This window comes from Mus musculus, chromosome X (genome assembly GCF_000001635.26).
Source record: "Mus musculus strain C57BL/6J chromosome X, GRCm38.p6 C57BL/6J".
NCBI lineage: Eukaryota > Metazoa > Chordata > Mammalia > Rodentia > Muridae > Mus > Mus musculus.
The window spans coordinates 99403322-99415826 of NC_000086.7; the positions used below are offsets into that span (position 1 = coordinate 99403322).

General features: G+C 48.6%; 1 long non-coding RNA gene across 1 annotated transcript in view; it reads right to left on the reverse strand.

Moving 5' to 3' along the window:
- Positions 1-2009: 2009 nt before the first annotated feature.
- Positions 2010-12505, reverse strand: part of Gm14812 (predicted gene 14812) — a 38467-nt gene continuing 27971 nt past the window's right edge. Inside the window, exon 7 of the long non-coding RNA NR_033544.2 lies at positions 2010-3149. This is a non-coding gene — a long non-coding RNA (predicted gene 14812). The remainder of the gene's footprint in view (positions 3150-12505) is intronic.

A 12505-nucleotide genomic window follows, 5' to 3' on the forward strand; every position in this document is an offset into this window, starting at 1 on the left:
TCATTCAATAATGTACTCATACACATATGCACATGTATGCGGGTGCACACACACACATAGAGCGAGGGGGGGAGCAGGCAACCCAAAATGGGTTCTCTTAAGTCTTGCCAAGTCTCAGACAGCAGAAAATCAAGCTGAAGTTGAACAATCCAACTCAGAAAAGGGGGGGAGATGCAGGGCGTGAGAATGAGGTGTGTGTTGGGGGAGTCAGGCAAGGAGGAGCAAAGGAGCCAAGTGCTGAGTTAAAAAAAAAAAACTAGACCATTTGAAAAAGGGAAAGCCTTCAGACAGAGCAGGAATGCAGGCTGTAATTAGAATCGCTTCAACCGTCTCTAGATTCAGGGAGGATAGGCAAACTGGTTGCACATGCGGCATGGTGATCCCTAGCCTAGATAATGTTGGCAAAGCATGTGTGTGTGTGTGTGTGTGTGTGTGTGTGTGTGTGTGTGTGTGTGTGTGTGTGTGTGGTATGTATACATGTGAGCATGCAAGAGCTGTGGAAAATGCACTTGACCACATGGCACTGAGCCCTAGAGAATCCAAGATGAGTGCCCCCACCCTTGCATCTGCCCGCCCCTTCGGGGGAGGGAGGACCTCTCAGCTGACCCACAGCAGCCACCCCAGACACATGTAAAGGCTAGCAGATGCAGGGCTTGCCCAAGGCCCTGAACCGGCCAAGCCAGGCTAAGGGAACACAAGTAGTGAAGGTACTAGATTACAAGAAGACAGTGTCACAGGTCAGTCACTGACAGGCTGCCTGACTAAAAGCCACATCTCTCCTTTCCCTGGGCCTCTGTAGTCTGAAGGGAGAGTTTGGGGTCCTTCCAAACTGGCCCTGAATATTCATCTGGGACTGCTGGTTATGAGCGGCTGGAATGAAGCAAAAGAAGGAGATGGTGGGGTGCCTGTGAGATGAGGGCTAGCCTATCACCATGTTATGAGCGTCATGGAGTGTGCAGGTCCTGGAGGGGCGGTCCAGGCAGCCACAAGCCTAATCCCTTTGGCCCTCCCCTTCGCTTCTTCTCACCTTTCTTCTCTAGGCTTTCTGAGAGGGCCTGGGGCCAGCTGCTATCATCACTAAATATAGGCCAGCCAGCTTGGGATGTGAAGAAGTCCCTCTTACTTGCAGGGTTGGTTCCAAAGGCCTGGCAGGTGGCAGTTGGTGGATATGGCCCCTCCAAGCCTGACAGATCAGATTCTCCAGTCCAAGCCCCAGTCGCAGCCCAAAGCTCCAGTTTCCCATGAACTGTCTCCTTTGTTCCCCAGTGTCCTGGGGGCTTGGTTCATAAAGTGAGTAGTTTGGATCCTGGTACACTGAGAACAATAATGATGATGATGATAATGGTAATTGTTATTATAGCCAATACTTACTGAGCCTTTACTGTATGCCACACAGCTCTCTGCTCAGAGCTTTGCAGGTGCCAACGCATCCCTCCCCATGAATACCTTTTGAGGTAGGTTCTATTAGTCCCACTTTACAGGCAAACAAACTGAGGCTCAGACAGCCTAGTCAAATTACGCAAACCACTTAATTACTCAGCGAGCGAGTCCGGAATGGCGATGGTGTTGATCCTTTGAACCTCAGATTTCTTTAGAGTGAGAAAAATTCTGAGAACAGTAATAGTCTTAGGCACGATGAATTCATCTTCAGCACACTGGCCTTCCCTCAGTTCCTCAGAACAATGACTTTATAGGAGCAGTCCTGGGGAAGGAGATGGCTCAGAGAACCCCCCAGCCCAAAAGATAGAGTTAATTCATGTTGGTTCTTGGGAGCTGTGTGTCCCTGAGCAACCACCGTGCCCTTTCTCAGCTTCCTGGGTCTCCTGGACTATACTAATGACAAGAGGGCTAGAGGAGACTGCATTTACGGCCCTCTTGAGTTCCTTTGTCCCCTCTCCAGTGGCTTAGCTGACACTGCTTCAAGTTCAGGCTCGGCTTTCCACGTGACACCAGAGCCAGGCAACCCGGGGGCCTCTGTGCTTTCTGAGGGCCTAAGAAAACCTTCCAGTCCCAAGAAAAAGAACATTTATTGGCTCTAAAATATGAAAAGAAAACAGCAGAATTGGAATTAATAAATGTTCCATTATATGTCTACAAAACATAATATAATATCAGCCTCGTTAATTGTTAAATTTAGTATTCCTAAAAATTTCATTACATTTGAAAACAATTTGTTGCTTAGATTTCCTCACTTTGCAAGAATTCCCAAGTATGCCCGATGATTACAAAGAAATCATAGCCAAGTGGGAACGAAACGACTTACTCATAGGCAAATAATTTTGAAAGCGGAATTATAAAAATCCTTTGAAATATTTTATAGCAAAAATTACATTTAATATGGGATGTGGGTGCATTTTCACATATCTGACATGCTGTGGGGTAAAGTCTCTCAAAGGGAGAATGCCTAGGGCTGAGGAGAGGGCCACGCCCTGAGTGGCAGGCAGAGCCTGGGTCACTGAGTAAGGGAACAAGGGCACCTCTGTGAGCTGCCTTGCTTGTTGGGGAAGGGGGGAGCAGCCATGGGCCATGTCAGGAGCCCACTCCTTGGGTTGTTCCCCTCATCTCCTAAAAACAAACAAACAAACAAAACACAAAACAAAACAAAAATTTAAAAAAACAAAAACAAAAACAAAACAAAACAAAAAACGCCCTGGCCACATGCATGTAGGCGCTGGCAGAATGGCTCTTGTAGAACAGCTCTTTCATGTGCTGCCCTCGGCTCTTATCAAAGGCCCTTTCAAGAAACAGGCATGCCTGTGTGCCTTTCATAATCAGGAAGAGAAATAAACATTATCTGACGAGAGGCAAACAGCCACGTGTAAACGGTGTCTGTTGGATTGTCAAGCCACTGTCCAGGATATTGTCCACTGAGACGCTTAGTGCCCTGGGGCAAGGGCCCACCGAGGTATTTCTCTCCCAATTTAACACCAGCATAAACTTGAAGTCTCTGGAGGACCTGTCAGTTTCTTCCTTTTTGACACCAAAAGCAGCAGGAGGCTCTACTTCTGGGTTTGAAATGGGAGGCCGCTTAGCTTCAGGCAAGTACACAAGTGGGGTGGGCAGGGGGAGGGTGGCGCAGCGATGGGATGACACAGACCACCACTTACTTTGATGTGACCTGGGCCAGGTCCCTTTCTCCTGAGCTGCATCTACAGTAAGAGTTGTAAAACCACAAGGTTAGTATGAGGATGCATTAGGCTAATGGATGTCAAGTGGCAAGAACAGGCCGTGGCATGGTGAAGAACACAGGCTGAGAGTGAATTTGCTCTCCCTCACCAAGATCTGATGGCACAGACCTATTATTCCAAGATGCCTACCCATTCAGCAGGCTCTCTCATCCTGTCTCTTTGCTTCACAAGTCAACAACAGAACTAGGTTAAGACTCTTTGTTGTTGAAAGCCCATGAACTCAGAGGTAGCAATAGAGGCTCCACTCTGTCCCCTAGCTTTTCAGTGGTCCAGTGCAGAAAGAGAGGAAGGATATGGTCCCACCAAGAGCCCTCTGTCATGCTTATGGCTGTAGCCAATATAGGAATGAAGGAGTCCAAGCATGAGGCTGGTGGCATTATGCCAGCTCATCAGTGACAGACCATAGAGGGTGATGCATCATCTGCAGCTGGCCCACTCGCTCTTCAAATCAAACTCCTTGCTACCAGCTCGGGAGGAGCTTTACTTGCCCTTTGAATACCATCTCTCTTCTGTTCCCATTATCTCTCCCTCGGCATTCCTATTTCCTTCTCTATTTCACTACACACCACTATCCCCCCACCTCTTCTGTGCTCCTGTTTGTGCCTCTGTTCTTAGCTGATTGCACCAGAGTTTCTGAGTTTTCATGCCTGTGTGTCCTAAGCCACCTCAAAGATGGAGTCCGTGTAGTTTCATCTCGGCATCTCAGTGCCCTACATAGGACTTGCCAAAGGCATACCTATGGACTGGAACAGAGCTCACCAGAGAATACAGAGAGAGAAATAAGGGAGGTCTAGCCTCTACTCCTTCTAATTCTGGTCATAGAGACTCAATGAAATTGGACTGCAATCCTTGATCATTTTTAGCTATGTGACCCTAAGCAAGTCATTTCCCATTCCTATGAATTCCATTTATTTTTGGTTTGGTTTGGTTTGGTTGGCCAAGGATCTCAGTAACTTTGCTGTGCCCTGAAGAGGCTATGGTGGGAATCAAATATGGAGAAGACTGAGAAAGTACTTTAGATACTATCAGTCCCTCAGCAGTGTTTGAGGGCCCCTACCATTGCCAGTCCTGAGAATTCCTTTAAGTTCATTGCAGGCTCATTGCAAACTTGCAACTACACCAACTGCACCCACCAATGTTCTCCCTGTCTCCCAACCTACTCTGTTGCAAAGGAAACAACATTCACACTGATCACATAAGGACTTGAATAGTTACTGTGTAGCATAGCATCCAAAGGATTCTCTGAGCTCTTATATCCTTCTATGCCCTGTTTCATTCATCTGCCCACGCATCTTGGATTCCATGTGATGGCTAATATCCTTAGCAATGAGTTTTTACATACATACATCATACATAGTAAGACTGTCTCCAAAACAAACCAAAATAAAATTTAAAGACAATATGAATAAATACACTAAAAAATGTAGGGCCAGGTCTGGTGGTATGCACACTTAAATCTAGCATTCAGAAGACAGAGACAGAGGCAGAAGCAGAGGCCAACCTGGTCTACATTGAGACCCCTTGTCACTCAGTGCTACATAGTGAGATTGTGTCTCAAAACAGATAACTAAATTAAATATAGACAGACAGCTAGCACTTAAGTAGATACTTACTCTAGTTCTGAGTATTTTACATTTATTACCTGAATCCTTACAACACTAACAGGTATGAATATGCCTGATTTTCAGATCTGAAGGGGAAAAAAACCCCAAAGATCAAAGAGGTGAAATAACTTGCCCAAGATCACAGAGTAGTACAGAGCAAAGGTACAGTTTGGTTCTGGACACTACTTGAACTACTGCTTGGATGAAAGCTATCGGAGGGAAAGGCACACGGATTCTGGGAATGGTGAGTGATCCTGAGCAAATGCCGAACTTTACAGAAAAGAATCAGAGTCTCCAATACCAGGTTGGGGAGTTGGGACTTGATTTCTGCAGAGAACAGGAAGGGACGTCACTCACTTTAGTTGCAAAGAGAAGCCACACACAAGGGATTCTAAGGGGAGGACTAGAGTCTTGGTATGTCCGCATTTGAAAGGACACTGTACCCCCAGATAGTGAGTATGAGATCCAGGCTTCCTGGGGTTCTTGGCAGAAGCCATGGACTGACCCAGGGAGAAAGAAAGGAGGCAGGCTCCCAAAAGCATAGAGTCTAGGGAGGAAGGAGAAAAGAAAACCGATTTCACCGAACCACCACATCTTTCACTACACCCATCCAGACTGTCAGCTGGTGGGGGTGCAGAAAGCCATTAAGCCCCTAGATTTCCTCTTAGTCACCCCAAATCCTGGGTCAGAGCCTGAGCACCAAGGAAGATCCAGAAACAGGCGATGGTCTCCTTTTTTTCCATGGAAGACCTATAGGGAGGGGAAAGCTGGGCCTGGCTGAGCAGGCAAGTGTCCTGGTTTGAGAGAAGCCAGGCCTAACTCGAAGCTGACGGCCAACCCTAGCTAGCAGGAGAGCCAATTAGAGTCAGGGTGAGGAGGGTCCTGGTGGCCTCTGCCCTGCATCCTCTCATCCCAGCTGGCAATCATCAGCTTGGCTCCGAGGATCTCTGACAAGAGAGTTAAGACTCTGGGATGGATCAAGGGGAAGGGGAGGCTGGCAAAGTGAACCACTGTGCCCAGACCGCACACTGAGGGCCTCCCACGGCTGCAGGCTCCCTAAGGAGTCTGTTAAAAAGACATTTGAAAGACTTGGTCAGCCCTTTATCGGGATGTACCTTCCCCCCCATACAGAGACAGACAGACAGACAGACAGAGAAAGGTGTCTAACTAACTCTTATGGGGAAGTGCAGACACTATGGGCTTGGTAGAACTGGTTCTAAGTACAGTGGGGTAATCTGCCACACAGGATCTATGGAGCCCCAGGATCCATCACCCCAAGGAAGCATATACCAGGGCTCTGGCCATTCCCCCCAAATTCAACATCATCTGCTGGAAAATGGGCTTGCTTCCTTCCTCAGAAGGCTGCTTGAAAGCTGACTGGATGCAGAACTCACAGCACAGTACTAAGCCAGCCCACCCACCTTCTTCCCTGCAGAGGAGTCAGGACAAAACAGATTAAAATACAGCAGTCTTTGAAGCTCTGATACATTTGAACTCGGGAAAGCCTATGTTTTCCAGACCTTCCTTCCTCGTAAGGCAGCAGTAGAGGCCGAGGAGAGAGCAGGTGGCCTGCGAGGGCACATAGCCCATCGGTGGTAGAAGAGGCACTGAACTCTAGGTTTTCTGCATCCTAGCACACTGGATTGCTGCTTGCCCCATAGTCCTGATGATGCCTTTGCAATACCGCTGCGTGATTTTGAACAGGATGTGCTGAGGATGTTTCAAGATAGTGCCCAGGCACAGCTGGGCCTGAAGCCCTTGAAGAGGATCTTCTGCTCCGTGCTGTAGCAGCCTGGACACATGCGGGATGGAATGGGGGTGGGGGTAGGGAGAGGGAGAGGGAGGCTGCCTTTAGTGGGCTACCATATCACATTGCAGTCTCATATCTCATTTGCTGTTCACCAGCTCCACACACACACACACACCCCCGCCCCACGCCTTGCTCCTTCCCGGGCAGATCTGCATGGTTTGCATTATTTTCCCCTTCCCGCCAGCCCCCCTCCCCGGATATCTTGGTTCCATATTTTCCACGCTGAGGCTCAGTTTACTCCTGGCTGGGCTCCGGGCCTGCACCTGGGTTCTAAGGGAAAGGTCTGGGACTATGTGAGAGTGCATGTGTGTGTGTGTGTGTGTGCTTGTGCGTGTGTGCATGATGCTTGTGTGTGTGTGTGTGTGTGTGTGTGTAGTCCTGCTGGTCACCAGGACTTTACTCTGGTCTTAGCCTGTTTTTTCACTACCTGCCACCAAAACTGTTCTTCCAGTCAAGGCCATAGGCTCTGTCTCTCAATCACTTGGGTACTTGAGAAAATTACAACACCCCACCCCCACCCCCACTCCCCGCAACACACACATACCAGGTCTCACCTGGACTTACTGAATTCGAATTCCTAGGGCTCAGGAGTCTGCATTGCTGCCAGCAATTCTTTCATGAAGGTGCTGCTGGATTCTTCACCTATAAACTTCTCCTGGTAAAGGGTTACTTTCCATGGTTGACCTTTCTCACTCCTAGTTCAAGTTCATTTGAGAAAGGTTTACAGAGCACCCCCACTGCTTCCTTGGTTTCTCTCCCTGCACTCTGGCTCCTCTCCCTGTTTCCTTTGCCAGCTCTCCTTCATCTCCCAGGCCTTGAATGCTGGAAGACCCCAGGGCTCAATCCTTCCCACTTTGTGCAGCCTCCATCTTCCTCCATGAGCTCATCTTTCTGGGCTCCAGTTCCTATCTACACGCTGATAATCTCCACCCCAGTTCTCTCCCCTGAGCTTCAGCCTAACTTGAGTGACCTCCAGGTCCCTTCATCTTGCAGCGACCCAGGCTGAGCTCATCTTCACTTGGTGGACTTTTAGAAACAGCCATCAGATGGTCTTGCTTAGAAACCTCCTGGGGCCTCTCCGTAGCCTGGATCAAGCCTCCACTGTAGTCTCCGTTCCCCTCCCCAGCCTGTTCCCTCCTCCCTGTTGTTCCCTACTCCACCTGGGATCTGCTGGATGACTCAATGTTAGAAATTCACCAGGCACCCATCACCCTTGGCCCCACATGTGTTACTCCCATTTCCTGGAACACAAGGACACAGAGAGAGGGGGCAGAGACATCTGTCTTGGAGTGCTGATATGGGAGGCTGCTGTTGAAGTTCCAGCTTTAGTGCCCTTAGCGAGCATGCTGGGACAAAAGGGACATTACAGTCCCCTTGCTATGACACTACTGGCCCTCTCTCCTTCCCAAGCTCCCCCACATTGAGTTATGTTTCCTTTGGGCTGTGTGGTAGTTAATGAGTAATTGATAAGGGTTATGTAGCACTTGAATGAAAGTGGCCCTCCAACTCTCCCTGTGCCATTTCAAATCTGTGTCCCTCAACTTCCTTGGGACTGTGACCAGGGACAGCACCTTTTCTAGCGATGTCCCCAGGGATTGACACACACCAGTAGGTCTTCCATGAACATTTGTTAAAAGAACTTTTTTGACACCCCTCTGTGTCTGGCCTAAACTAAGTTCTGGGAAAGGGGCAATGGTCAAAAAGCCGTACCAGAGAGGCTGAAGATATTGCTCCACAGCTGAGACTCAATAATCTTTCAGAGGGGCAGGCTTTGATTCCCAGCTTCCTAGCATCTGTAACTTCAGGGTCAAACGATCCAATGTCTTCTTCTGGACTCCTCGGGCACTGTATGCACATGATGCACAGATATACATGCAGGCAAAACACCCCTCACCCCCCCCACACACATTTATTTATTTATATATAATTTTTATATATTAGCCTCAAAGGCTTCAAACAATATAAGTCATCCATTATTTTTTTTTTAAATTAGTTCCAGAGTGGCCAGTGCCCATTGAAATCTTAGCATTTGGAAGGGAGGGGGATTGTGATCTTGAGGTTGTCCGATGATACACGGCAAGTTCAATGTCATCTAAGCTTACACAGGATAACCTTGCTCCAAAAGAACAAAAACAAACAAAAAAGCAAAAAGTAAACACAGTGCAGTATGTTTCAGATTTCACAGAAGTGTTTCATAGCTTCCTAACAACCCCAATAACCATCACAGAGGAGGAAACCGGGGCCTGCAGAGGTACAACATCTGGCCCAGTGACACACAGCTAGTAACAGAACTGGTACCTGCACTACTAGGTCACCTAGCTCCAGACTCTCGGCTCTGAGCTCTTATACACTACTGCCTCTCATTCCTGGAGTGAGAGTGGAATCAAACGACCGAGGTTGAAAATATTCTGGAAAAAAAAAAAAACAACAAAACAACGAACGTGTCTATTCTGAACACGCACAGATCTCTCCCACTCCCAAAAGAAAGTTCCCTATATCAACCACACAAAACTTGTCCATTGTATTAGTATGATGAGTAATTCACAGATGGCAAGAGGATATGCATAGGTTGCATGCAAAAATTCAGCTGTTCTAGACAATGTAAGAGACCTGAGCATCCACAGATTATGGTATCCATGATGTGGGTGCCCTAGTACTCACCCTCAAGGACAGATTTAGGGCATCTGAAATGTTCAACACTATGCATGGATCTGGAGACAGAATGCAGCAGGGAGCATACATACTCTCAGATGAGAGAAACCTGCACGCTATGTGAAAGCCAGGAGGACCTTCCCTTTGTCACTCGTAAACAAGGAATGAAAAGAATACCCTTGTGGGGGAGGCTTGGGAGAGTGTGTCTATGTGATGGTGGTGGTGGTGTTATTGTTACTTTCTGAGACTGGCCTTGAACTTTGAATTCTCCTCTCTGCATCTCAGAAGTGCTGGGATTGCAGGCACGTGCTACCACACCAGTCTCCACAATACGTATTCTTAGGGTTGGTAAGTGGATTAGGTGAGATAGCAAATGAGTAGCAATCCACCTTAATACACCAAAAAGCTGTTTGTATGCCTGAGTACAGAGACTACTAGAAGAGTCCTCCGTGCTCAATCAGGCTCTACTCAAAAGTTCATTCTGATGGGCAGGCAACTCAAAGGTGTGTTGTTTCTAGAAAAACCAGACACCCCTGCACTATCTATGTCACATGGTGTCCCTGTTCCTTCCTATGGGATAGGCTTTTCTCAAGTGGAGGCAACACTGGAAGTCGGTGGGGAAATGAATGTACAAGCAGAAAGGTGGAAGAAATATGTGGTGCATATTTAGAGACAGAAGGCCCTGAAGGCTCCTTTTATGTATGTGCCAGGCCTGGGAAGAAGGCCTAGGATTCCTTCAGGCACTGGCACGCCAGGCCCTCAGGCCAGATCCATGAATTTTCAGTTCTCATTGTGGGCTGGGGGAGTGAGGCAGCTGAGGCTGGGCTGGCCCTTCCCCAGGCACCAGGACTTAGGCTCTCCAGGCAGCTGTTTCTGTCTGCCCAGGTCAGCCGCCAGGCCTGCTTTCCACTAAGGTATCCAAGGCACGCTTTTCTCCTCTGAGGAGACAGGAAGGGAGGAATGGGCAGGGTTGAGGGTGTTCCCCCACACACCCCTGCATCTGGAGGCATAAAACTGGGGTGAGCTCAGAAAGCCCGGATGAGGAAGGCAGGGTGAGGGGCCAGGGCAGCCTGCCAGGGTGGGCTCTCCTTCTCAGCTGGGGTCTAATGGGAGCTCACAAGAGCAGCTGTGAGCCTTTGATCTGCCCTTCAGGTATGTGTCCGGGCTTGGGATAGGGAAGTTGGAATGAGAAATGCTTATGAGGGTGGAGGTAAAAGAGGATCAGTCCAACCAGGCAGAAAGAGCCTGAGCCACCAGGCCAGGGCTTGGAAAAAGAAAAAGAAAACCAGCTTAGCGAAAGACTATGCAGCTCCTTCCTTCCCTATAAGACAAGAGCAGCCCTCAGGACTCCTCCAGACCCCTCAGAGGAGGAGCCCACCCACAACCATATGGTCTTCATTTCAGGTCTACTCCACCCGGCCCACACCTGGACAGACAAGAGGTGGGCGGAGCTCCGGACTTGAGTCAGTCTCCGCAGGTGAATTAGGGTGGGGGCTTCCTGCAGTTGCCAGCCCTTAGATCAGAGCTCACCCCTGGCCCAGTCAGGTTTTCAATTGGCAGCAGCCCAGGAGACACCTGCTTGGTGTGGCCCAGACAGATCGCCAAGCCTTCCAGTTCTAGAATCCCAGACCATCAGGATTCCCTCTATAGCATTCTACCAAGGGATCAAACAGTATTTCCAGGGATTACCAAGGCAACCTAGGACAAGCAGTTCACTATCTCTCCAGGAAAGTATTCTGACCAAAGACCAACTTATATGTCACTCCATCCTCTTGGCTACCCCTGAGCACCACCCTGGAAACTGTTGCCCCCTCTGCTTCCAGAACTCTCATTTGCACTGCCAGGGTAGAAAGTGCCCATCAAACTGTCTTTTGTCTATTAATATTTTTGTTTTGTTTTGTTAAGACAAGGTATCCTTATGTAACCTGGGTTGACCTCAAACTTGTTATTTTCTTGTCTCAGCCTCCAAGGTACTGGGATTACAGGTGTGTGCCACCAAGTCGGCTTCATCTTTTGCCTCTTTAAGTGAAATTCCCAGACACTGACCCCGAGTAAATCAGGCAGCAAGCTGAGATCTGAAGAGCTAGCAACCCACATGTGTGTCTAGGCTCTAAGTGTGCGCACACACCAGGTACCAGGGATACCTCATAGAACTGCACACATACCAGTTATGAGGGGATACCTCATAGAACTGAGCTACTGCCCAGCCATCTTTCTCTTGTTACTTTTCTAAAGTGTGTGTGTGTGTGTGTGTGTGTGTGTGTGTGTGTGTGTGTGTGTGATGTATATGTGTGCATGTAGAGCTGGTTCTTCCTTCCAAATGTACATGGGTTCTGGAGATCCCACTCAGGTTAGAAGGCCTGCATAGAAAGCACCTTTATTGTTGAGCCATCTTGCTGCCCCCCCCCCCCTTCTTTTAAAGATTTGAGACAGGGTCTCATTAAGCTACCCAGGCTGGCCTTGAATTTACTCTGTAGCTCAGATCATAAGGAGTGGAGCTAAGAGTTAAGGTAATAGAAAGAGAAGCCCAGAGAAGAGAGGGAGTTACCAGTAGCATGCACCCACCCCCGCCCCCACCCCCACTCTCCCACCCCCTCTTATTCAGAGGCAAAGCCTTTCTTTGTAGCCCAGACTGGCCTTGAACACACAATCTTCCTGTCTCTGCCTTCCAAGTGTTGGGGTCAATCACACCCTCATGTGGCAGCCCAGTGAACTGCTGTCATTCTTGGTCTGTCTCTTGAGTCTGTATCATTTTTAACATCAAATTAAAATCTCAAAAGTGGTATCATCCTATGTTACCGACTGTCCTGTCAGAGGACTTCTTCTTGCTCCCCTCCCACTTTGTGGAACTCAACACCTTTAGTTTCTTAACCCATCCTACTTGTCAGAGAGAGAATTCCTTGATCAGAACCCCCCTCCCTGTAACTTCTTCCTTCCATCAAGTCTGCATTTGAAATGCTCCAAGCTGGGGGGCGGGGGGGGGGCAATCAGAATGGAGGAGAGAGCACTTGATAAGATCTGGGGGTTTGGCTTTGCTTGCAGAGGCCCCATCTCCAGGTTGGTTGGCCCTGGATAAAAATCACCCAGCTCAAAGATTTAGTAAGGTTTCTGCTCTGCGACAGCCTTTTCTATTTCTAACGATGGAGAGCATACTTCCCACCCTTTCCCCCAGTTTCCTCTCATCCAGTATCAACAGCTCTAGTTCCTTCTGACCCTCCCAGGGTGGGAGCTGGTCTCTTCTTCAGGGCAGC